General features: G+C 44.4%; 1 long non-coding RNA gene across 1 annotated transcript; it reads right to left on the bottom strand.

The window, feature by feature from the left end:
* Nucleotides 1-15,500: 15,500 nt before the first annotated feature.
* Nucleotides 15,501-24,644, bottom strand: LOC134986860 (uncharacterized). Its single transcript, XR_010192683.1, has 3 exons — nt 24,576-24,644; nt 15,999-16,051; nt 15,501-15,910 (listed from the first exon to the last, which is right to left on the bottom strand). It is a non-coding gene; the product is annotated as an uncharacterized LOC134986860 (long non-coding RNA).
* Between the last annotated feature and the right edge of the window lie 2,490 nt (nt 24,645-27,134).

Below are 27,134 nucleotides of genomic sequence, written 5' to 3'. Positions count from 1 at the left end.
AGAGTGTGTTTAAATTCACTCCAATTCACTCCATTTCACCTTCCGAAGAATCGCGGGAGATATTACAAGAGACTGTACTAAGTTATAGTTCCAGTTCTGCCTCATATAGAAAACAGGGGATACTAATCCAACCTGTTATGGTACCGACTCCGGACGGTTCGGTAAGGCCCATTTTGAATCTAAAATCCTTGGACCCTTACCTAAAGGTTTTCAAGTTCAAGATGGAATCCCTGGGAGCAGTGAATGCGGGTCTGGAAGAACAGGAGTTCACGGTTTCACTGGATATAAAGGATGCTTATCTCCATATCCCGATTTGGCCACCCCACCAGGCTTACCTGCGGTTTGCCCTGTTGAACGACCACTACCAGTTCCAGCGGCCTGTCCACGGCTCCGAGGTTCTTCACGAAGGTGATGGCGGAAATGATGTTCCAGCTCCGAGTCCAGGGGGTCAACATCGTCCCTTACCTGGACGATCTCTTGATAAAAGTGAGATCCAGGGAGCTTCTATTGTTCAATATCAACCGCACTATTCAGCTTCTGTCACATCATGGGTGGATTCTAAATTCACAGAAGTCTCACCTGGAGCCAACTCAGTGGCTCCTGTTCCTGGGAATGTTTTGGATACAGTGGCTCAGAAGGTGGCTCCCAGAGGACAAGGCAAGGACGCTGCAGGAGATGGTCCGAGTGGTTCTAAGGCCGAATCGGATATCAATCTATCTTTGCATACGGTTGTTGGGAAAGATGGTAGTCTCTTACGAGGCGATCCAGTACGGAAGGTTCCATGCCAGAACATTTCAATTGGATCTCCTGATCAAGTGTCCGGATAACATCTTTAGATGCATCGGATCATACGCCTCTCACCTCAGGCTAGGGTTTCCCTCCTGTGGTGGCTACAGTCCTCAAACCTGCTGGAAGGTTGAAGTTTCAGGATTGGATCCTCCTCACAATGGAAGCGAGTCTGTGGGGATGGGGAGCTGTCACCCAAGGGGCTCAGTTTCAGGGCAGGTGGTCCTCCGCCGAAGCCCTACTTCCGATCAACATTCTGGAACTTCGTACGATCGTCAATGCTCTGCTTCAGGCCTCTTTTCTGCTTCAGGGTCGGGCCATTTAAGTTCAGTCGGACAACGCCACAGCAGTGGCATACATCAGTCGACAGGGAGGAACAAAGAGCAGAGCCTGAATGCGAGAAGTGTCAAAGATACTCCACTGGGCTGAAAGAAATGCAAGAGCAATGTCGATTGTCTTTATTCCAGGGGTGGACAACTGGGAAGCGGACTTCCTGAGTTGTCATGACCTCCTCCCAGGAGAGTGGGGCCTCCTCCCACAGGTGTTTTGGCAGATTACCGACCTGTGGGGCTGCCACAGATCGACCTGTTGGCTTCTCGGCTCAACAAGGAGCTTTGCCGGTATTGTTCAAGTACCAGGGACCCTCAGACGATAGCAGTGGATGCACTGACGACGCCGTGGCCTTACTGGTTGGTTTACCTGTTTCCGCTGATTCTGTTGCTCCCAAGGGTGTTAAAGAGAATCAGGCATCAAAGAGTCCAGGCAATTCTAATTGCCCCAGACTGGCCATGGAGGACGTGGTACTGGACATGTCCGTCAAAGACCCTTGGCCTCTGCCACTAAGAAGAGATCTTCTTCAACAAGGACCGTTCATCTACCCAGACTTACATTTGATGGAATAGCGGTTGAGCGGAACATCCTAGCTCGCAAAGGCCTTTCCAAAAAGGTTATTGCAACTATGGTTTAGGCCAGGAAGCCTGTAACATCAAAGCATTACCATCATATCTGGAGGAGATATGTCTCCTGTTGCGAGGAGTGCACATATCCTTCCGCGGATTTTTACCTGGGACGCTTCTTGCGTTTTCCTACAGGCTGGAGTGGATATGGGCCTACTGTATGTCCGGGCTCCCTCATGGTCCAGATTTCGTCCCTCCCTATTTTCTTCGAGAAGAAGTTGGCAATATTGCCAGAAGGACAAACAAATCTCCTCCTGCGCTATGTAATTTTATAATATGATATGGCTCAGAGTTCAATAAAAACAAATAAATAAATTATTATGTTCCATATATCTTTTTTTATTATCACATATAGATGTATATATATTAAGAATAAATTAAGAATAAATTACTTAGACCGGTCAAATAAATCACTAACAGTAACAAAAAATCTTATCTAACTAAAGGAGGTGGATCGTAGATAAACTACTGTGCACAGGAAAAAATCAATAAAATTACTAAAAATCAGTCCATGTATAGGATCATGAAAATAATTAACCAGCTGTAATTTGCACCTACGTGGTAGACAGCATAACGTTGTGTCTTAATATGTTGGATATCCTCATTGAATTGCCACTCAGCCAGAATGCCAATGATAAGTAGAAACAACCGCTCCACAACGGAGCCTTACGTGTAGCTCGCACCTGTAGCTGTCATGCGGAAAAGGTGAATGACATGTGAGACGGTCTCGGGCTGCGGGAGCTGCGCTTCACTGGCGCCTGCTGTGCTGTTGATTATCCCGACTCCCAGGCTCTGTGAGTCCACGTCTCCGGGTGCCGTATGCAGACACCTGCGTCACAGTGGTAATCACCCGTTCTCCGTTAGTTCTCCAGATGCTGCCGCTGGATAACAATATATTGTAGGGGTGCAATTCAGCTGGTATAAAGGTCCAAATGGGCTGCTTCTGACGCGTTTCGCTCCTCTTATGGGGGCTTCCTCAATATTGCCAGAAGTTCAGACTTTCCTGCAAGGCATACTTCACATATAACCTCCCTTTGTGCAATCAACGGCACCCTGGGATTTGAATATGGTCATGGAGTTTCTACAGTCCTCCTGGTTTGAACCTTTGATGGCGGTAGAAGACAAGTACCTTACGTGGAAGACGGTAATGTTGCTGGCCCTGGCTTCTGCTAGGTGTGTCTCAGAATTGGGGGTCTTATCATGTAAAAGCCCATACTTGGTCTTTTACGAAGACAGAACAGAGCTCAGGACTAGGCAGCAGTTCCTGACGAAAGTTGTCTCTGCATTCCACTTGAACTGGCCTATTGTGGTCCCGTCTAGTTCTGGCTCTTCTGCTCCTCCGGAGGCATTGGATGCTGTGCGAGCCTTAAAGATCTATGTCAAGAGGACAGCTCGGATCAGAAAGACGGATTCCCTGTTTGTGCTCTATGATGCGCAGAAAAAGAGTTTCCCTGCTTGTAAGCAGTCCATTGCTCGTTGGCTTAGGTTTACTATCCAACAGGCCTATGTGTCGTCAGCCTTACTTGTCTCTGAAGGCCTACTCTACAAGATCGGTGGGGTCTTTCTGGGCAGTTGCCTGTGGAGTCTCAGCCTTGCAACTATGCAGAGCTACTACCTAGTCGGGGAAGAACACCTTTGTGAGGTTCTACAGGTTTGATACCATGGCCAAAGAGGATACCCAGTTTGGGAAGGCAGTGCTGCAGATGTCTCCGCACATTCCTGCCCATTCTGGAAGCTTTGGGATGTCCCCATCATACTAAGTGACCCCAGTATCCCTTATGGATGCTGGAGAAAATAGGATTTTGCTTACCTACCGGTAAATCCTTTTCTCGTAGTCCATAAGGGGTACTGGGCGCCCACCTCAGTGTGTTGACTTTTCTGCAGGTTTTTCTTCTGTAAAGGTATATTCAGCTGTTGCTGTTTTGTTACCAGCCGTTGCTGGTCGGTTTATGTTGGGGTGTGCTGGTGTGTGAATCTCACCACTCGCTGTTGTTATGTTCCTTCTCTCAAGTATATCCATTCTCCTTCGGGCACAGTTTTACCTAGACTGGCTGTAGGAGGGGGTATAGAGGGGAGGAGCCAGCACACCCAGTTGAAGAAATTTAAAGTGCACAAGCTTCTTTGGACCCCATCTTTACCCCTATCGTACTAAGTGACCCCAGTATCCCTTAAGCAGGTGGAACGCAAATGGAACTTCCCGTCGGACGCTAGTGGAATGCATTGCATTCCGAGTGACCATAATAAAAATTAATGAAAGTAAAAGAGAAAGCCCCTGTATCTTTTAAAAAAGGTTTATTAGGAAATCAGATGAGGGATTTTTATGAATATTTTATTATGAAGAGTGTAAAATGGTCTGAAATGAGTATATGAGAAATGACATAAAGGAAGTGATTCATTTATGGATGTGCAATGATTATTTTTAAAATATTCATTATGATAATGTAGTGGATTTCTATATGTTTTTTTTTTAGAAAGCATTTAAACTTGATAAATGGGAGTATTGAGTTAATGAAAATACTGTATTTGGGAGAATGGGAAGTTAGAAGTCACTACCGGGTCAATTCTAGTATAAATATGGATTCATGCAGGTGAGGGCCATACTGCCCTGAGGAAGAGTTGGAGATAACTTGAAACGCGCTGGAGGCATTCTGATCCACTCACCTGCATCCACAAATTCAGAGCAGCACGCCGTGTCCTGTTGCTGGTGAATAGCGTGGAGGGAGGAAGGAAGGGTTTCGGAACTACCCATTAATTGCTCCTCACTCAACGGAGTGTTGCTCCTTGCCAGGAGCTTTACAAGGAACGGTTCCAAGTTTTCACCAATGTATGGTGGAAATTATATTTAATGTATTTGCTGAAGAAACTATTACATATCTGCGTTTTATTGAAGAATAAATTGTGACTTTTTTAAAAGAAATACTGCACGCAAGCAAGTGCGTTTTCATACAGAGAAGAAGTCTATTTAAAGACTAAACTGAAGCAACTGTGGACAGTACTGCTTGGACAATTCAAGCATTGGGACTATATATATCCATTTTATTGTATATGGTCATTTTGTTTAATGTTGTTTATAGTGGCAGCGCCCAAGGTGTTCTCAAATTCACATATTGTCTTTTCATTTATTGGTGGGTGGGTTCCACCAGATTACATCTAGGCAGCTCTTACCCACTTAGCGCCATTGTCTTATCCACATTCCAAAAAACCCCATAAACATTAGTAATGCACCTTATATACATAATGCCACACAGTAGTAATGCCCTTTGATTCAAGTTCAGAACATGGGACTATGGGAGAAGGGGTGTAGAGAGAGGGGAGGGAGAGCTAGAGAGGAGAAAGAGAGAGAGAGAGAGAGAGAGAGAGAGAAAGAAAGAAAGAGAGAGAGACAGACAGAGATCAAACTTGGAATGGAAATTCAACAGAAAATGTACTTACCAGTTAACACACACTCAATGTGTCACCGATGAAGATGCAGGCTGGCACCAGTCACCAGTCACAGTGCACAGCACCCCCTTACTCTGACAATAGCATGCTGGATCAGGGAGAAGGTCCCAGCACACAGCAACCCACTGCCCCTATAGGCTCATGCTCTTTGTTCAGCACTTGATTAATTCAGACTGCGAGAAACTTTACAATTCATCTAAAATCATGATTGTCAAGCAGTGCTATGCCCAGTTGCAAATTTCCCATTATGTACGTGAGGCATGTGCCCGGGGCGGCATTTTTTGGGGAGCGCACTATGGCTCATGTTTCTTTACTGTCAGTCTGAAATTACCAGCATCTATAAAATATTTCCACTGTAATGTACTGTACACCATCATGAGTTTGAATGGGTAGGACATGGGCCGACTGGGTAAGCTGTTGTAGAGATGTGCGGCGGGCACTTTTCATGTTTTGTGTTTTGATTCTGGATCCCCACTCGTGTTTTGGATCTGGATTGGTTCTGCCAAAACCACCCTTTCGGTTTTTGGTTTTGGATCTGGATGATTTTTGAAAAAAACATAACAGCTAAAATCACAGAATTTGGGGGTAATTTTGCTCCTACGGTATTATTAACCTCAATAACATTCATTTCCACTCATTTTCAGTCTATTCTGAACACCTCACAATATTGTTTATAGGCCAAAAGGTTGCACCGAGGTCGCTGTATGACTAAGCTAAGTGACACAAGTAAGCGGCACAAATACCTGGCCCATCTAGGAGTGGCACTGCACTGGCAGACATGATGGCAGTTTTAAAAACTAGGCCCAAAAGAGCACATAATGCAAAGAAAACAAAAGAGGTGCAAGATGGAATTGTCCTTGGGCCCTCCTGCCCACCTTTATGTTGTATAAACAGGACATGCACACTTTAACAAACCAATCATTTCAGTGACAGGGTCTGCCACACGACTGTGGCTGAAATGATTGGTTTGTTTGGGCCTCCACAAAAAAGAAGCAATTAATCCCCCACCAAAAAGAAGCAATTCATCTCTCCTTGCACAAACTGGCTCTACAGAGGCAAGATGTCGTCCTTATCCTCAACCTCCCATTCCACACCTCACAGAGTATTAATTCATCCACACTGGAATCAACCATCAGAAGTAACAACCTCCTACACCGATCGCTGACAAGGTTACCGGCTGCACTAAATACTCTTTAAGAGTACACACTGGAGGGGGGGTCAACTTAGGTAAAATAAAGCCAGTTTGTGCAAGTGCCTCCAAATTGCCTCTTTATCTTGCCAGTATACATATGGACTATTTGACATGCCTACTTGAATGCTGTCACCGATATAATCCTCCACCATTCTTTTAATGGTGACAGCATCGTGTGCAGTGACAGTAGACATGTCAGTAATCATTGGCAGGTCCTTCTGTCCGGACCAGATGTCAGCAATTGCTCCTGACTGCCCTGCATCACTGCCAGCGGGTGGGCTAGGAAAATGTATCTTTTTCCTCGCAGCCCCAGTGGCGGGAGAAAATGAAGGAGGAATTGTTGACAGGTCACGTTCTGCTTGAGTTGACAATTTTCTCACCAGCAGGTCTTTACACCTCTGCAGACTTGTGTTTGTGGAAAAGAGAGATACAACGTGGGCTTTAAACCTAGGATCGAGCACGGTGACCAAAATGTAGTGCTCTGATTTCAACAGATTGACCACCCTTGAATCCTGGCAAAGCAAATGAAGGGCTCCATCCACGAGTCCCACGTACTTAGCGGAATCGCTCCATCTTAGTTCCTCCTTCAATTTCTCCAGCTACTTTTGCAAAAGCCTGATGAGGGGAATGACCTGACTCAATTTGGCAGTGTCTGAACTGACTTCACGTGTGGCAAGTTCGAAGGGTTGGAAACCCTTGCACAACATGGAAATCATTCTCCACTGCACTTGAGTCAGGTGCATTCCCCCTCCTTTGCCTATATTGTAGGTGGATGTAAAGGCTTGAATGGCCTTTTGCTGCTCCTCCATCCTCTGAAGCATATAGAGTGTTGAATTCCACCTCGTTACCACCTCTTGCTTCAGGTGATGACAGGGCAGGTTCAGGAGTGTTTGCTGGCACTCCAGTCTTCGGCACACAGTGGCTGAATGTCGAAAGTGGCCCGCAATTTTTTGGGCCACTGACAGCATCTCCTGCATGCCCCTGTCATTTTTCATAAAATTCTGCACCACCAAATTATTTGTATGTGCAAAACATGGGACGTGCTGGAATTTGCCCAGTTGTAATGCGCGCACAATATTGGTGGCGTTGTCCGATATCACAAATCCCTAGGAGAGTCTTAGTGGGTTAAGCCATTGTGCGATAATGTCCCTCAGTTTCCGTAAGAGGTTTTCAGCGGTGTGCCTCTTACGGAAACCAGTAATACACAGCGTAGCGTGACTAGGAACTAGCTGGCATTTATGAGATGTTGCTACTGGTGCCGCTGCTGTTGTTGCTTGCGGGAGGCAATACATCTACCCAGTGGGCTGTCACAGTCATGTAGTCCTTAGTTTGCTCTGCCTCACTTGTCCACAAGTCCGTGGTTAAGTGGACACTGGGTACAACCTAATGTTTTAGGACACTGAAGTCACTTTTCTGAATGTCCCTGTATAGAACGGGAATTGCTTTCCTAGTGAAGTGGAATCTAGATGGGATTTTGTACTGGGGACACACTACCTCCATCAATTGTCGAAATCCCACTGCACCAATGGTGGATACCGGACACACGTCTAACACCAACATAGCTATCAAGGCCTCAGTTATCCTCTTTGCAACAGGATGACTGCTGTCATATTTCATCTTCCTTGCAAAGGACTGTTGGACAGTCAATTGCTTAGTTGAAGTAGTACAAGTGGTCTTCCGACATCTCATCTGGGATGACGAACGACTCCCAGCAGCAACAACAGCAGCGGCAGCAGCAGCAGTAGGCGTACCACTCAAGGATCCTCCAGAGGAATCCCGGTTAGGAGAGGACTCGTCAGTCATGCTGGTGACATGGCTTATAGGACTACTGACGTTCCTGACTGAGGAGGAAATTGACATTGAGGGAGTTGGTGGTGTGGCTTGCAGGAACTTGGGTACAAGAGGAAGAAGGGATTTAGGGGTCAGTGGACTGCTTACGCTCTTACCCAAAGTTTCTGAACTTGACAATGACTGCTGATGAATGCGCTGCTGGTGATGTATAAGGGAGAATGTTCCTAGGTGGTTAACATCCTTAACCCTACTTATTACGGATTGACAAAGGCAACACACGGCTTGACACCTGTTGTCCGGATTTGTGGAGAAATAATTCCACACTGAAGAGGTGGCTTTTTTGTATTTTTGCCCAGGCATGACAATGCGCTTATTCATCCCACGGACAACAACTGTCTCCCCTGGTGCCTGATTTAAACAAACCACATCACCATCAGAATCCTCCTCGTCAACTTCCTCCTCAGCGCCAGCAACACCCATATCTTCATCCTGGTGTAATTCAACAGTGACATCTTCAATTTGAATATCAGCAACTGGACTGTGGGTGCTCTTTCCCAGCACTTGCAGAGGGCGTGCAAATGGTGGAAGGAGCCACCTCTTCCCATCCAGTAATGGGAAGGTCAGGCATCGCAACCCCTGACACACTTGGACTCTCCTTAGGGATTTGTGATACCATCTTAGAACGCACCATTCTTTGCTGTGCTTTTGCCATCTTAACTCTTATAATTTTTCTAGCGGGAGGATGAGGGCTTCCATCATCATGTGAAGCTGAACCACTAGTCATAAACATAGGCAGGGCAATAGCCGTTCCTTGCCACTCAGTGTCGTAAATGGCATATTGGCAAGTTCACATTTTTCTTCAGACCAGCTAAAGTTCTTTTTTTGGGTCATTTTACTGACTTTGACTTTTTGGATTTTACATGCCCTCTACTATGACATTGGGCATCGACCTTGGCAGACAACGTTGATGGCATTTAATTGTCTATGCAATGACTAGTGGCAGCAGCTTCAGCACTAGGAGGAATTGGTTCTTGATCTTTCCCTATTTTATCCTCCAAATTTTTGTTCTCCATTATTTTTATGGAGTTATATAACAATATTCGGCACAGAAGAGCATACCTCTACACCACATAGGGCAAACCCTGTAAAAATTATTTGGATTAAATATTAATAACCCCTTTATTTGGAGTAAATAATATACAGCACAGGACAGCACCACTGGACTTATACGGCAGTACCCCTGCACTTATACGGCAGCACAACTGGACTTATATGGCAGTACCACTAGACTTATACAGCAGTACCACTAGAATTATACAGCAGTACCACTGGACTTATAGGGCAGTTCCACTTGACTTATACGCCAGTACCCCTGGACTAATACTGCATTACCACTGGACTGGACTTATACGGCAGTACCACTGGACTGGACTTATACGGCAGTACCACTGGACTAAACATATACGGCAATACCACTAGACTTATACGACATTAACATTGGACTTATACAGCAGTACCACTGGACTTATACGGTATTCCACTGGACTTATACGTCAGTACCACTGGACTGGACATATACGGCAGTACCACTGGACTTAAACGGCAGTTTCACTGGACTGGACTAATACGGCAGTACCACTGGACTTATACGGCAGTTTCACCTGACTGGATTTATACGGCAGTACCACTGGACTTATATGGCAGTACCACTTGACTTATACGGCAGTACCACTGGACTTAAAGAGCTGTATCGCTGGACTGGGCTTATATGGCAGTACCCCTGGACTTATATGGCAGCAGCACTGGACTTATGGCAGCACAGAACACCACCACTGGACTTATGGCAGCACAGGACACCAGTACTGGACTGATACAGCACGAAACAGCACCACTGTACTGGACTTATACAGCAGCACTGTACTTATGGCAGCACAGGACACCACCACTGGACTGATGCAGCCCAAGACAGCACCACTGCACTGGACTGGACTTATACAGCAGCACTGGACTTATGGCAGCAGAGGACACCACCACTGTGACTGGACTGAAGCAGCACAAGACACCACCACTGGACTGATGCAGCACAAGACAGCACAGTGACACAAAAAAGCAGGTCGCCACCCCACGCGCCACACCACTTTCCCGCACAGAGACTGAGGAGACACGTCCTCTCGCTACACTTTCCAGGACTGGAGTGAAAATGGCAACGACGCTTGGCTCCTTATATGGAATCCAAAACCCACGAGAATCTGACAGCGGGATGATGATGTTTTGCCTCGTTCTGGTTTCAGAGTCTGGTGGGAAAACCTGAGCCGGGCTCGGATCTAGGCTCAGGACATGCTGTTCGGGGGGGGGATTCAGTTTTCAAGGAACCGAACCTGCTCATCCCTAATAATTATATATACATAATTAATAAATAAATGAAATGTAATAGCTCATGGCTTGTTTTAATATTAGGTTATATTATACTAAACTACCAATCACCAAAATGAGGGTTTGTACTCAAACAATGAAAATATAAAATTTAGATGGCAGGGTTAGTCAATACTGTTGTGCCTAGGGGCACACTGAGCCCTAAATCTGCCCCTGGCTTTGCCATGAGTATTTTAGATTGATTGCAAAGTTAGCCACAATGTGGATGAATGGAGTGCAGAGCTGTGGGAGGACAAAGTCCTCGCAGGTACCAGCACTTGGCGAGGGAGGGGAGGAGCAGCTGGCTGAGGGAGCCGGGCAGAGGTCTCAGTGCCCCCTTAGGGGCCCCACCTAGATGAGGCCTTCCCCGATGCATGTGTTATGGGAAATAGGTGATACATGCGTCTCTTTTAGATTTATTCCAAGACAAGTGGAGAAAGTGGAGTTACATCATATACTGTATATAATTTATGTGGAGCTTAAGAAAGAAGTGATTACTATTGGAGACCACCCTGATTGGGACATTGTGGGACACTCCTCACTAAAAGGATGATAATACTTTAATACATTGCTTAGTTGCACTTTATTGTTGCCTCAATCTGTTTATAATTGAGGGTCACATGAGAGATCCTTGTATGTGTGATATTGGCAGCATATTCCATTCTTATTGCACCTACTGGGAGAATTTTTGTTATTTATATGGGATGTGTAGTCTCACAACAGCTGGAGAGTCACAGGTTGGCCAGACCTGTTCTAGACTATACACTATATAGTAACTGAACAATTGAATCTGCTGCAAATGGGAGAACCCGCAGAGACAGAACCAAAAATTATACTGACCATAAACAGAACTATACAGCAGCTATACCAAGAGCATCATTACAGTATATAATAATTTTTTGGACTGTATTATATGTCCTATGTATGTTTTGTTTTTAGCCAATGTTTTATATACTGGTATTAGGTAGTAATAGCTAGATAGCATCATATTATTATATTACTGGGCACAAGCACCTCTCTCCAGTTTTATATGGAAATTTGAAATAAATGTATTTATATATTTTAGATTGTAAGCTCGCAAGAGCAGGGACTTCTTTCCTCATGTGCCTTTCCTTTCCTTACTTACACTATCTTATACTCCATACTCCCTTTGATGGAACCTTAACCCTGGTTTTCTATACCTGTCCTATATTGTCTTGAACTGTAAGTGCGGTTTTCTTGTTTGCTCATTTGATAATAATAATAATAATAATAATAATAATAATAAAAATAAAGAATTCATATTATTTATTTTCTTTATGTGGTAAATCTCGCCTACTGTATACAGACTAGCATTTAAGTATATATATGCCTTTTTGGATGCATATCTTTTAGTATAGGGTAGGTACATTTGCACATTTATGATGAGCAGTTGAAAACGAGTCACGTGCTGTAGGGAGTAGAGTATACAGAGCTGAGGCACAGAAAATGTATGTTACAGGACCTTACCTAGCCAGAGCACAGGAGGATTAGGAGCATGAAGGCAACGGCAGTGATGAATGCTCTGATGGAAGTGAGCTGTCTGAACTTCCTGGTTGCTGCCTCTAGTGGTCCGTTTTCTCTGTGAGATTATTGGCAGCGGCAGAGCCCCATCCCTCTGCACTAGGCAGTTCTTACTATCACAGGGGAGGCTGAGCTGGATGCTGCCTCACGACTCTCGGTGTGTTCCTGGAGCAGTGCAACACGTGTAAGTTTAGACTATAAAAATTATTTGAAGAATACAAAGTTTATAAGTTATAAATATTTACTTTATACTGTCCAGATCATTTTTATAATATAAACTCTGTATCTGTAGTATGACAGGTGAGGCACTGCCTCCCCTGACTGCACCTCCCTGGTAGGGACTGCACTGCAGTGTTCTTCAAAGGAATTATTGCATATTCTTCCGTAGCCAAAAACACGTGTCAAATATCATCACTTCAGGCTCCTGAAACCTTTATATATACTCTGTTTTCTAGAACGTTTTGAATAGTAATTAGTATATTAAGACCTAAAAAAGTTAATTCATATTTTTCAATGTAATTCTTCTGATTACTGTGGTTGTCACCATGTATTCAACTGATGGACACATTATTATTGTGATGTTATTTATTGTGATGTTACAGTATTTATTCAATACTTAAAGAATTTAAAGTGGTCAATGATGTGCCTGACTTGGGCTGAAAAAGACACAATGGACTAAAGCTGCCCATGCACCTAAGGCTACGGCCACACATAGCGTCCACATGTCAATCTGCGGTCTCCTCCTTCCCTCCGCTGCTGTAAGGAGGGACACGGAGGGCACAGCGCGCGCCTCTCCTGTGTCCCTCCTGGGTCTCCGGCGGGTCTAATAAAGGAAGTGCCGTTCGTGAGCTCTGATTGGCTCACGAACCGGCACTTCCTTTAACAGACCCGCCGGAGACCCAGGAGGGACACAGGAGAGGCGCGCGCTGTGCCCTCCGTGTCCCTCCAACACAAAACAGCGGGGGAGCGGGGGGAGGGGCTTATTTGGCACTGGGAGCATATGCGGCACAGGGGGAGGGGGGCTTATGTGGCACTGGGGGCATATGTGGCACAGGGGGAGGGGGGCTTATTTGGCACTGGGAGCATATGCGGCACAGGGGGAGGGGGGCTTATGTGGCACTGGTGGCATATGTGGCACAGGGGGAGGGGGGCTTATTTGGCACTGGGGGCATATGTGGCACAGGGGGAGGGGGGCTTATTTGGCACTGGGAGCATATGCAGCACAGGGGGAGGGGGCTTATGTGGCACTGGGCATATGTGGCACAGGGGGAGGGGGGCTTATTTGGCACTGGGGCATATGTGGCACAGGGGGAGGGGGGCTTATTTGGCACTGGGAGCCTATGCGGCACAGGGGGAGGGGGGCTTATTTGGCACTGGGAGCCTATGCGGCACAGGGGAGGGGGGCTTATGTGACACTGGGGGCATATGTGGCACAGGGGGAGGGGGGATTATTTGGCACTGGGAGCATATGCGGCACAGGGGGAGGGGGGCTTATGTGGCACTGGGGGCATATGTGGCACAGGGGGAGGGGGCTTAATTGGCACTGGGGGCATATGTGGCACTGGAGGGGTATATGTGTACCTGGCACATGGGGGGGACGGGGGCTGTATTTGGCACTGGGGGCATGTGAGTACCTGGCACTGTGGGGAAATATCTGTCACTGGGGGCATATGTGGCACTGGGAGAGCACAGTCCTAGCAACAAGCACTACCCCCTAGCAACGAGCATGACACCCAGTGCATGAAACCCCTGGCAACGAGCATGACACCCAGGCCTATATTTACTAATATTCATGTTTGAGTCGTTTTGTGTAGTGTTTTAACTCGTTTTGTACCGGGTGCATTTTCATGCAACTTTTTGAAACTATATACGCAAAGTTACGAAGCAGTCGACTTTATGGTTTTCGTGTTTTCCGATGTCGATGCCAGTCGGGTTTTTTTTGGCACATTTACGGCCGTCATTGTCGTTTGCGTACGTGTTTTTGTTGTTTTTGCTGGTTTATTTTCTGAGTTAAACGCGGCAGGGTTTTTTTTAAACCCCGGCCGCATTTTCACTTTTAGTTTAATTTTTCATCCCCGTACGTGATTGGTTGTGCTTCAGATATAGGAGTGTCTCTACGCAACCATATAAATACGCCCTAAACCATCCGCACCTCGTGGGTTTAGTTAGTGGTGAGGAGGGAGGTTGTGCTGTGGAGGTAGGTGAGTTTTTGGTTTGGTGAGGAGTGTTGTTTGCGATTTCTGAGTGTAGTATTGTGTTTGAAAGTAGTCTTGTCATTCTTGTAGTCTTGTTTTTTGTGGTTTTGTCTAAATTTTTGTCCAAGTATTTTTTAATTATAGTCCCTTGTCAGTGTGTGTGTGTGTGTGTGTGTGTGTGTGTGTGTGTGTGTGTGTGTGTGTGATTTATGCAGTGGTAGTGGAGGAGTGTGTTGTTTGTATTTTTTTTTCTGTGTTAAGTGTTTAGACACACAATTATGTGTGACTCAGAGGTGGGTGAGGTGGAGGGTGTGAGTGAGGGGGAGGAGGTCGGTCAGGTGGAGGAGGTGAGTGTGAGTGAGGTTAGTGAGGTGGAGGAGGTGGGTGAGGTTGCTGCAGCAGCCTCAAGTGACAGTGATAGTGACATTCAGAGAACTCCGCAGCCACGCACCACTACTAAGACTGGGCGGAATGTCAAGTTTAGTTATGCAGAAAATGTGTCATTGGTGCGGGAGCTGATGAAGTATCAGCGGCAGCTATTTGGGCCTGAGTCCACCAAGGTGCCAACACGGAAGAGGACGGTGTTGTGGGCGAAAGTTGTTGCTGCTGTCAATAGTGAGGGGGTGGTCAAGCGGACGGAGGACACGTGCCGCAAACGGTACTATGACATAAAGCGACGTGTCAAGTCCAAAATGGCCAAGGAGGCGAAGTCGGCTCGAAAAACCGGTGGTGGGCAGCCCTACATTGCAAAATATCTGGAGTATGAGGAGCCCATGCGGAGTGTAATACCTCCTGAAGTAGTCTCTGCAACCCATGTCCGGGATTCAGATAGGCCCAGGAAGAATGGTGAGCATGTGTTTTTGCATTAACATTCTTTGACCTTACTTCTTTTTTTTGTTTTTTTTCAAATGTGTTTCATGTGACATTGCATATTACTCCCATCTTCAAGTGTGTGTCAGCAAATACATTGTTTTTGGTAATGTATTTTTAATTGTGTCCTATGTCTGTGTCCTGTACATGTTTTCCTGTGTTGCACTTTCCATAGTGCATATGGCTATTGGACAATGTTTATTGTTTTATGTAGTGGTTTTTTGGTTTACGGTCCTTATGTTTTCTTTTAAAAAAAAAGCAAGCATTTTTTAAAGAATTAATGTTTATAAGCATAATGGGTGGACGTATAAAAAATAGCATGAATACATGATTTTTTATTTTGGTTTTACAGTGTTGGAAAAAAGCAGTACTGGTCGTCCTACAGTAACTCCCATGACATCTGATGATGATGACGCTGCGGAAGCAGGTAAAGTGTCCATTGTAGTATAGGGTATGTTTGTAAAGGAATGGCCATAACAAAATTTAACTTTCAATACTAGGTCCATCAAAAGAAGTCTGGAGCAGCAGAAGTCAGACTTCTGTAACACACCACCAAAAAAAACATGTGGCAGCAAAGAAAGCAAGGTCTGATGTCCAGGGCCAACCACAGCAGGATACCCCGGCACGAAGATTATCGACAGTATGTTCGGTCCCCCCACTCCAAATTTTAAACACACCTCCAAGACGTGAACTACACTCCCCTCATCTTGATTGTGAGTATCAAACTGAAATAAATGTAATACATTTCAGATCGTAATAAAACTTTTACTTAAACGCATTAAGTCAAAACACATCAAATTCTGATATACTTACCGAAGTCAGTAAAACATGAAATGGAATCCTAGGAAAATGGCCTTGTCCACATCCTGTAAAGATATGTATGTCCACTTCAGCCATACAGTAGCACATTGTGTGTAAGATGCTGCAACAGAAACTCATGTGTAATTTAGGAAAATAGTAAGGTTATTTAACAAATTTTCACATGTGTGTTTGACCTAACATTGCCAAATACATATAAAAACATTACTATGTTTGTTTTTGAAAAGCTATAAGGTAACACATCATGGATTACAATGTGTTTTTATGGTGGAGTATGTCTGATCTACAATAAAACTAATGTGTTTGCTTTCACAATGAAGTAACCAGACACATTTGCCACAAACAGGCATATGTATGTATTTAAGTTATGAGTGATGATGTTGCTAGGCAGGATATCTGATAGCAACAGTCAATGACATGTGTTCCATGTTTAGTCATTTGTTATAATTTCTCAAACATATGGATAGCTAACGTATATTTTTTCAAAATTACAGCTTCTAGTCCTGGTAACAGCATCCCTCCGCAACAACAGCAACACAGTTACATGGATGAGACAATCATGTTAGAAATGCAGCCATTAAGCCAAGGAATCAGCCCCCCCAGCACCTGTGAGTACACCACCACAGCAAAGCACACCACCACCACAACACAGCCCAACAACACCAGTAACACAAGGCCCTGATCACATGTTTTGGAACATTTGGGCTAGACAGCAGGCCACTAATGAAGATTGCCTGCGTAGGCAGACACAAATGTTTGCCAGCCTCAGAAGAATAACCAGAAATATGATTAGACAAAATGAAAAAACCAAGAGAATTGGCAATACCATGGAACTCATGCGTACAGACATTACACAGGTCATGGGCAACTTACAGCGCATAATGGAAGAACAGCACAGACTAATGGAAGAACAGCACAGACAACAGCAAAGCTATATGAACATTTTTCAAAACAATCAAAAGATAAATGAAACTTTATTCCGAATTGTAGACAATCAAAATGCTGCTACACGTGAACTCAATGCCACCCTTACTAACCTCAATTAAACACTCAGATCCATGCACCAACAGCAAACAAGCAGCAGTTCTGGTACGACTACTCCAAATATCACGCCAGTGTCATCACCACCAAGACGCTCCACCAGAGCACGCCAACATGACAGTAGTAAAGGCAAAGGGCAGGACAAGCAGCCACCCAAAAAAAAATTAACAAATACACTGCACATTTTTAATTTCATAGAAGTAAATCAAAATACTTAGTAAGTGTATGTTTGTCAAAATAGATATAACACTTAGCTCCTTGACAATTTGTACAACATCATTAATTATAAGTGGTACAAACAACAACAGGAAATTTGTACGCACATTTATTCTTTTCCATCTTTGAATTTTTTTGGAGGAGGGAAATGTTGTTTGAGCTGCACATAGATGTTAGCAGGAAGTAACCAGACCACTTGATTTTTTTCTAATCATTACTCTTTATAGATTCCAATCATTCTCATATCCTGCAGACACAATAATTGGCAGCCAGGCAGAATATGTTTAGCAGGAAGTAACCAGACCACTTGATTATTTCTAATCATTACTTTTTCTAGATTCCAATCATTCTCATATCCTGCAGACACAATAATTGGCAGCCAGGCAGAATATGTTTAGCAGGAAGTAACCAGACCACTTGAATTTTTTCTAATCATTACTCTTTCTAGATTCCAATCATTCTCATATCCTGCAGACACAATAATTGGCAGCCAGGCAGAATCATCCATGACCAATGCAACTTACAATGTGAATTAAAACTGGTTTACATTACTTCTGTAGACGACTTTACAAGAAAAACACAATAGAGTTGTGTAAAAGTGTCCTAATATGTTTGTGTAAATTTTTAAAATTTAATACCCAAAATGAATGACATTATTGTTTTGGCATGTTTGATGTGTTAAAAATGAGTAATCATATTTAAAAACCTGAGGCAGAACCCACAAAATGAAATATATTTTAACTTTTACCACTAATGTGTGTAATAATGGATATATGTTGAAAAATGTGTATTGACTTTTAAAACTCCAAATTTACTCCAGCAAACATAAGGTAATTAATTATTTTGGATGAGACAAGTTTGTGTCCCTTTTATAGGCATGATAAGTCAGGTGTGAATGATTTGTAAGTGTCAACACATGTAAACACGGCTGAAAAAAGTAGGTCTATTATTTTGCTGATTTTTTTTATGATTCGCAAAATAATACGACCGCAATTGAGCACTCACAGACTAACACCCAAATATGAATGAATAGTGAATACCCGTGTTGTATGAAATAACAGCCGTGTTTGACCGATGGTCTATTCATTCGTATTTCTGAACTTTGTCATTCAAACCATTACGAATAGTCCAAACACTGCCGAGATTTGTGCTTAGTGAATTCCCGTGTTGGGACTTAGAAGAAAAAACACAAATCGGACAAACTCGATTTTTTAGTAAATATTGGCCCCAGTGCATGAAACCCCTGGCAACGAGCATGACACCCTGAGCATGAAAACCCCTGGCACAGTGCATGGAACCAAGACCATGAAACTCCGGGCAACGAGCAGGTAATTTAAAAATAATTAGAAGCCTTACTGTAGGACTTAATGTGTAATGGGTATTACGGTGTGTGGCATAATGTATCACGGACATTGCGGTGTGTGTCATAATGTGTCACAGGCATTACGGTGTGTGGCATACTATATCACGGGCATTGTGGTATGTGGTATAATGTCTCAGGGGCATTCCAGTGTGGCATAATGTATAACGGGCATTGCGGTGTGTGGCATAGGGTATAACGGGCATTGCAGTATGTGTCACAGGCATTACGGTGTATGGTATACAGGTTGAGTATCCCATATCCAAAAATCCGAAATACGGAATATTCAGAAATACGGACTTTTTGAGTGAGAGTGAGATAGTGAAACTTTTGTTTTTTTATGGCTCAATGTACACAAACTTTGTTTAATACACACAGTTATTAAAAATATTGTACTAATTGACCTTCAGGCTGTGTGTATAAGGTGTACATGAAACATAAATGAATTGTGTGAATGTAGATACACTTTGTTTAATGCACAAAGTTATAAAAACTATTGGCTAAAATGACCTTCATGCTGTGTGTATATGGTGTATATAAAACATAAATGCATTCTGTGCTTAGATTTAGGTCCCATCGCCATGATATCTCATTATGGTAAGCAATTATTCCAAAATACGGAAAAATCCGATATCCAAAATACCTCTGGTCCCAAGCATTTTGGATAAGGGATACTCAACCTGTACTATATCACGGGCATTGTGATATGTGGTATAATGTCTCAGGGTCATTGCAGTGTGTGGCATAATGTGTCACAGACATTGTATGTGCTATAATGTATCAAGGGCATTGCAGTTTGTGGCATAATGTATAATGGGCATTGCGGTGTGTGTCATAATGTGTCACAGACATTGTATGTGCTATAATGTATCAGGGGCATTGCAGTGTGTAGCATAATGTATAACGGGCATTGCGATTCCTGTCATAATGTGTCACAGGCATTACGGTGTGTGGCATAATGTGTCAGGCATTACAGTGTGTGGTATACTATATCACGGGCATTGTGATATGTGGTATAATGTCTCAGGGTCATTGCAGTGTGTGGCATAATGTATCACGGACATTGCGGTGTATGTCATAATGTGTCAGGCATTACGGTGTGTTGTATACTATATCACGAGCATTGTGGTATGTGGTATAATGTCTCAGGGTCATTGCGGTGTGTGTCATAATGTGTCACAGACATTGTATGTGCTATAATGTATCAGGGGCATTGCAGTGTGTAGCATAATGTATAACGGGCATTGCGATTCCTGTCATAAATGTGTCACAGGCATTACGGTGTGTGGCATAATGTGTCGGGGGCATTACGGTGTGTGCATTATTGTGTGTGGCATAATGTCTAAGGGCCATTGCAGTATGTGGCATAATGTATACTGGGCATTACTAAAAATGACAAATAATGTAAGGGGCATGAATCAGGATTATTTTTCTTTCCTGTGGTGGCTAACGTCTGGGCGTGCAGGTTGCAAAACTGGGGTATGAGGTAGTCTTTTCCTGCAATGTCACGCCCCTTTATGTGAAGCCACGCCCATTTTAACAAAGCTACACCCCTTTTTGCGGCACGCGCGCCTTCGGCGCATGCATGTTTATCCCTTTACTACTGCCAATTATGGGGGATGGGGGGGGGGGGGGGCGCTGAAGAATTTCTTGGCTTGGGGGAGAAAAATTTCTAGTTACGCCACTGCCGGGAGGGGGGGTTCGTGTGCACACGGATCATGTTCTGCAGGATTTAGCAGAACAGGATCCGGTCAGTGACACACAGGATTTCATTGAACACAGTGTGGCACATGCTGCATCATCTCTCTTTGTCCCGGCTACTGCAGCACCTCTTTCTGCCCCGGTTTCTGCAGAACCTCTCAATGCCCTGGCTGCTGCAGCACCTCTCTCTGATTTAGAAGCTGCAGCACCTCACTGTGTTTCTCAGGCTGCTGCAGCACCTCTCTCTGCTCCTCAGGCTGCTGCAGCACTTCTCTCTGCCCCTCAGGATGCTGCAGTGCAGCTCTCTCTGCCTCTCAGTCTGCTGCGGTACAGCTCTCTCTGCCCCAATTCTGGAACATTATTTTCATTGAAGCATAGTGGAATTATAAGGTCTGGGATGGCAGTTCTAGGGTATTACTTTCATTGAGGGTATGGGGGGGTGGGTTCAGGTCTGTGTGGGTGGGGGGTCACACTTGGGGCATTATTTTCATTGAGGCATTGGGAGATTATAAATTCGGGGGGGGGGGGGGCAGTTTTGGGGAATTATTTTCATTGAGCTATTGGGTTATCAGGCGTGGGGGTGGGGGTCACATTTGGGGCTTTATTTTCATTGAGGAATTGGAGGGTTGTGAGGTCAGGTCAGTCAGGGCATACAGTATATAGTGGTTTTTATTTTAATTAAACAAGTAAATAGTTAAATACAGGTACTTCCATATCTACCATGGTGTAATGTGTATAAAGGGCTCAACCATAGTGTAACATGTATAAGGGGCTCTACAGTGTGGTGTAACCTGTATGATGGGCTCTACTGTGTGGCATAACTTGTATAAGGGGTACTACGGTGTGGTGTAATGTGAATAACGGTCACTACTGTGTGGTGTAATGTGCTATTTTGTGGCCACGCACCTTCCTAATAATGCCATTATTTATTTATTGTTACCAGTTATTTATATAGTGCACACATATTCCGCAGTGCTTTACAGATAATATTTTGCCATTCACATCAGTCCACACACACACACACACACACACACACACACACACACACACACACACACACACACACACACACACACGTTGATTTTTGTTGGGAGCCAATTAACCTACCAGTATACTTTTGTATTGTAGGAGGAAACCAGAGTACCCGGAGAAAATGCAAGCACAGGGAGACTATACAAACTTTCTCCCTGAACTCCACAAGGTCTAGAACCGGCCCTGTTACCAATTTAGGATTTTTAAATATTGTTTCTTTTCAAATATAACATGCCACCACATGTTGGCTAGGCTCTTAATTCAGTATGGGGGAGGGGGGTGCCAAAACATACCCTTGTTCCGGGCACCATGGTGCCTAGCTATGCCTCTGGGGAAGAGGCACTGAAGATACCAAATGTAAGTGACTTTAATTGGACTCCTTTGGTATGTCTTACCAGAGGATACGCTCTGAAAAATATATCAGTTCAGTTTTACATACTTAGATACACATAGGGGGTAATTCCAAGTTGATCGCAGCAGGAAATTTTTTAGCAGTTGGGCAAAACTATGTGCACTGCAGGGGAGGCAGATATAACAAGTGCAGAGAGAGTTAGATTTGGGTGTGGTGAGTTCAATTTGCAATCTAAATTGCAGTGTAAAAATAAATCAGCCAGTATTTACCCTGCACAGAAACAAAATAACCCACCCAAATCTAACTCTTTCTGCAAATGTTATATCTGCCCCCCCTGCAGTGCACATGGTTTTGCCCAACTGCTAAAGAATTTCCTGCTGCAATCAACTTGGAATTACCTCCATAGTGAGAGAAGTTATGTCATTCAAGTCGGGGAGCTGCAGCCTGTGTACATGTTTTGTTAAAGTCACTGCAACCAAGGAGTTAATGGCTCTAAACATGTTAGATGATTGCTTTTCTATTTCTCCTAAAATATTGGTAGAAAAGACATTTTGTTAGTGCTTAGGGAATTACTAAAGCCGCAGTACCCTGTACAGAGGATCATTAACAGGCAGATAAGGGCCCTCATTCCGAGTTGTTCGCTCGGTATTTTTCATCGCATCGCAGTGAGAATTCTCTTAGTGCGCATGCGTAATGTTCGCACTGCGCATGCGTCAAGTAACTTTACTAAGAAGAAAGTAATTTTACTCACGGCTTTTTCGTCGCTCCGGAGAACGCATTGTGATTGACAGGAAATGGGTGTTACTGGGCGGATGTACGGCGTTTTAGGGGCGTGTGGCAGGAAACGCTACCGTTTCCGGAAAAAACGCAGGCGTGTCTGGAGAAACGGTGGGAGTGCTTGGGCGAACGCTGGGTGTGTTTATGACGTCAGCCGGGACCGAAAAGCACTGAATTGATCGCACAGGCAGAGTAAGTCTGGAGTTACTCAGAAACTGCTAACTCGGTTTTGATCGCAATATTGCGAATACATCGGTCGCACATTTAAGATGTTTAGATTCACTCCCAGTAGGCGGCGGCTTAGCGTGTGTAACTCTGCTATAATCGCCTTGCGAGCGAACAACTCGGAATGAGGGCCAATAATCGGTAGAAGCAATAAAGTGCCTGAAGCACAGCCAAGAATGCTTATCCTTCAAGGGCTTTAGCTCACCTATAGAAGTTACCATTGTTCTACATCACTTTCTTCATCTCAATTGTGTGTCTCGGTGAAATAAGGTCTTTCAAGGGTAATTGAAATGACAGTGCTCTTGGTCTTAAAGAGATTGGTAGCTTTATATATATACTGTATATATATATGTGTGTGTGTGTGTGTGTGTGTGTGTGTGTGTGTGTGTGTGTGTGTGTGTATACCTCCCAACTTTAACTTTGGGGTAAGAGGGACTTTGGCGTGGTGCAGTGGGGGCGTGGCCTCAGGAAAATGGTTACTATGAGGGCATGCCCAGCGCTCTATGAGCTGCTGGCATGCCCCCTCTCCCTCTGTTTCCACGTGAACAGACACTGGGGGTAATTCCAAGTTGATCGCAGCAGGAAATTATTTAGCAGTTGGGCAAAACCATGTGCACTGCAGGGGGGGGCAGATATAACATGTGCAGAAAGAGTTAGATTTGGGTGGGTTATTTTGTTTCTGTGCAGAGTAAATACTGGCTGCTTTATTTTTACACTGAAATTTAGATTGCAGATTGAACTCACCACACCCAAATCTATCTCTCTCTGCACGTTATATCTGCCTCCCCTGCAGTGCACATGGTTTTGCCCAACTGCTAACAAAGTTCCTGCTGTGATCAACTCAGAATTACCCCCACTGTGCGCATGTGCTAAGCAGAGCAGCGAGTAATAGAGCCTCCCATCTGCCCCCTGCCCCTCGGCAGAACACTGCAGCCTGCAGGTGGGCCAGCAGATTGTCCTGCAAAAATCGGGACTGTTGGGAGGTATGTGTGTGTGTGTACCTATGAAACCATGACATTTTCCCTTTAATAACAGTGTACTGTAACTGTAAAAATCTTATATCTGTGCAGCATTACTAAGGATCACTGACGTATCTATAATGGGTGCAGGGTGTGTGGTGCCCGGGTATGGGTCGTTGGGTCGACTCAACTTAGATCGACAGTCATTAGGTCGACATGCATTAGGTCGACAGGGACAATAGGTCATCATGGTCATTAGGTCGACATGTACTAGGTCGACAGGTCAAAAGGTCGACATGAGTTCTTCACTTTTTTTTTTTCATTTTTTTGACTTTTTCATAAAGTGTCGACCTAACGACTGTATCCCGTGGTGCCCTGTCTAAGACTTAATCTTAAAATGTCAGATTCTGCTGTGGTTTTGGATGTTATAACATAAGCCAGAGTGGACGTAAATGTGCCCTTATTCGTGTGGAAGTAAACTGACATTTTTTAACACTTGTACTAGCTTGTCAGTGTTGCAAAATCTCTAATCCTGCAGATGGATGTGGGGAAAAGTGACTGCATGATAATCGGAGCACTGCCATACAATGCACTATGTAAGGAGGTGATCTCCATTCACAGCATAAGGGCATACTTGCCTACCTGACCCTCTCAATGAGGGAAAATGCTCTGTTCCTGGACTTTCCTGGTAATGTATGATTGCCATCACCTGTGGTGAGCTAGTTCATTGATAAGAAAGTTGTTTCACCACAGATGATGGCAATCATACATTACCAGGAAAATCCAGGAACAAAGCATTTTCTCCCTCATGGAGAGGGTCAGGTAGGCAAGTATGCATAAGGGTGGCTGAACTACAGTATGGATCATTGGAAAAGACAGAATTAATAACCAAACAAAACTATACAGACCATGGTTCATCCATTTCCAGACTGTGAACAATTATGGTTCAGGTCCAGATACTGAATGTTATTCGTTCAAACCAGTCATTTGTTCAGATGGTCTGCATGACATACTTGCCTACCTGACCCTCTCCATGAGGGAGAAAATGCTCTGTTCCTGGACTTTCCTGGTAATGTATGATTGCCATCACCTGTGGTGAAACACCTTTCTTATCAATTAACTAGCTCACCACAGGTGATGGCAATTATACATTACCAGGAAAGTCCAAGAACAGAGCATTTTCTCCCTCATGGAGAGGGTCAGGTAGGCAAGTATGCTGCATGATTACCACATATCTCCCAACTTTTGGTAAATGCATACCTCGCAACATGACCCTCTGCAGGAGGGACAAAATGCTCTGTTCCTGGACTTTTCTCTTAATTTATGATTGCCGGCACCTGTGTTGAACAGGTTAATGGATGAGAAAGGTGTTTTAGCACAGGTGACTGCAATCATAAATTAAGAGAGAAGTCCAGAAGCAGAGCATTCTGTCCCTCCTGGATAGGGTCATGTTGGGAGGTATGCATTTCAGTCTTCTCATACCTCCCAACATGATCCTCTCCAGGAGGGACACAATGCTCTGCTTCTGAACTTTTCTCTTAATGTATGATTGCCAGCACCTGTGTTGAACAAGTTAATGGTTAAGAAAGGTGTTTCACCACAGGTAAAGGCAATCATACATTAAGAGGGAAGTCCAGGAGCAGAGCATTCCGTCCCTCCTGGAGAGGGTCATGTTGGGAGGTATGTAAATGAAAAGCAGGACTGTTGCGCATTCCACAGAAAAGGCAATGTTGCCTTGTGACAATGGACATGGCAAATGCTGTGCCTACAAGCCAGGTCCCCATTTTCATCACAATGTGGGCATGCCCAGTGCTTTGGGAGCTGGGACGGCGAGACAGTGCCTGAAAAGTGGGTCTGTCCCGCCAAAATCATGATGGTTGAGACTATAATGCTGTGTATGGCCAGCTGAAGTTCTCAGTTTAATGTCCGATGGTCCTACTCAGTATCTATAGATGACAGTGAATGTTACAGGAAAATCGTACTTTATCTCTTTCCATATCACACTTATGTATGCACAATCAGACTGAGTATTGTCCTTTAGTATTGTCTAGTCTGTCAGAATATATACAGTATTACACAGTATGAATTATCTATATACAGTACTATTATCAATAGACATGTACAGTATGTACAGTATAAGCATGTATAAGCAACTGTAATAGACAATGTATATGTCTATACAGTATATGGTCACAACTGTATATGTATGATGTATGAAGATGTACTTGAAAATGAGAGGTGGCTGTCAATATATTGATCCTGGTAAAATACTTTGGGGCTGTAGCTGAATAGGGCCTATCATTTTCTTTAGTATAAATACACAAATTGGTTCTGAGAGTTCTCACACACAGGAAAAATGTAGGCATACATCTAGAGGTGACTAAAGAGAGGAGGGGGCTGTGTGCAATCTCAGTATGGTCCCCCCTCTCTCTCAGGTGCATGCACCAAGTAGACTGAGCCAGTATCTGTTATGAGCCACGGCTGTGGCTCATTCCTGTTTTGCAGTTTTGTTCTGTATTTCATGTTATACTTCTGTTTATGTTCCCCGTGGGTGTCATGGGGTGCTCGGAGCTCACCCTTAAGTAGGGGATACTGTTATGAACCACAGGTAGTGGTTCATTCCTATTTTATGTTTATTAAGTTGTCTTGCATGCCAGGATTTCCCGTTGCTCTGTTTTAGAATACTCTTGTCTGCTGCCGCTGGTGAGTCTGTGTAATTGCAGCTTGTTCCCATGTGTTCAGCCTCACCTGGCTGCTAATTGCATCTTGTCAGTTTAGAGTCATGCAACAAGGCAGCTGCATGGGATTATTAATTAGGCCTCTCTGTTATATGCTGGCTGTTTGCAATTCACAGAGGCTGGTGATATTCCTTGGTTTGCAGTCTGCTTGAAGTTTGAGCTGGTTCCTGTCAGTCCCTGTGTCGATTCCTGTGTCAGTCCCTGTGTCGATTCCTGTGTCTGATCATGTGTCCTGCTGTTAGGCGTTCCTGCCCTGAGTTCCAGTGGCTTTGCCTGTCCCTGGTCAAGTCTTCTGGCTTCCTGGTGTCCACCGGTCTGTCGTTTGGGATTCTGCCTGTCCTCCAGTTCTAAGAGTCGGTGTCGGCAGCATTAGAAGTTCCTGTCCGTTTGCCAGTATTCGTACCGGTTCCGTGAGTAGCGGTTCTCCCGCGTCCGTTGGCCTAGGCCGCGGTATTCCATTATTGTTTCTGTCCCTGGTGTTTTGCAGAGGGTTCTGCTTATGCTGTCACCGCCGGTACACAAAGGTATTGTGTCGGCGTGTGATCAGCATTTCCTTTGTTGTTCTTTTCCTTTGGCGGTTTCTCCGCACATACTTTAGGTTTTTAGTTAGCTTGTAGCCCCTGGCCTGTTTGCTTAGTTAGAGGTCCTTTTGTTATCATTCTGCCTCGGATTTCCCTTTGTCTCTCATTAAGACCGGGGGGCACCGGAGTTGGGCAGACATAATCCGCC

This window comes from Pseudophryne corroboree, chromosome 1, assembly GCF_028390025.1.
Source record: "Pseudophryne corroboree isolate aPseCor3 chromosome 1, aPseCor3.hap2, whole genome shotgun sequence".
In the NCBI taxonomy this organism is placed as follows: Eukaryota; Metazoa; Chordata; class Amphibia; order Anura; family Myobatrachidae; genus Pseudophryne; species Pseudophryne corroboree.
The sequence above is the reverse complement of the archived record's forward strand: the minus strand, read 5'-3'. Positions and strand labels throughout refer to the sequence as shown.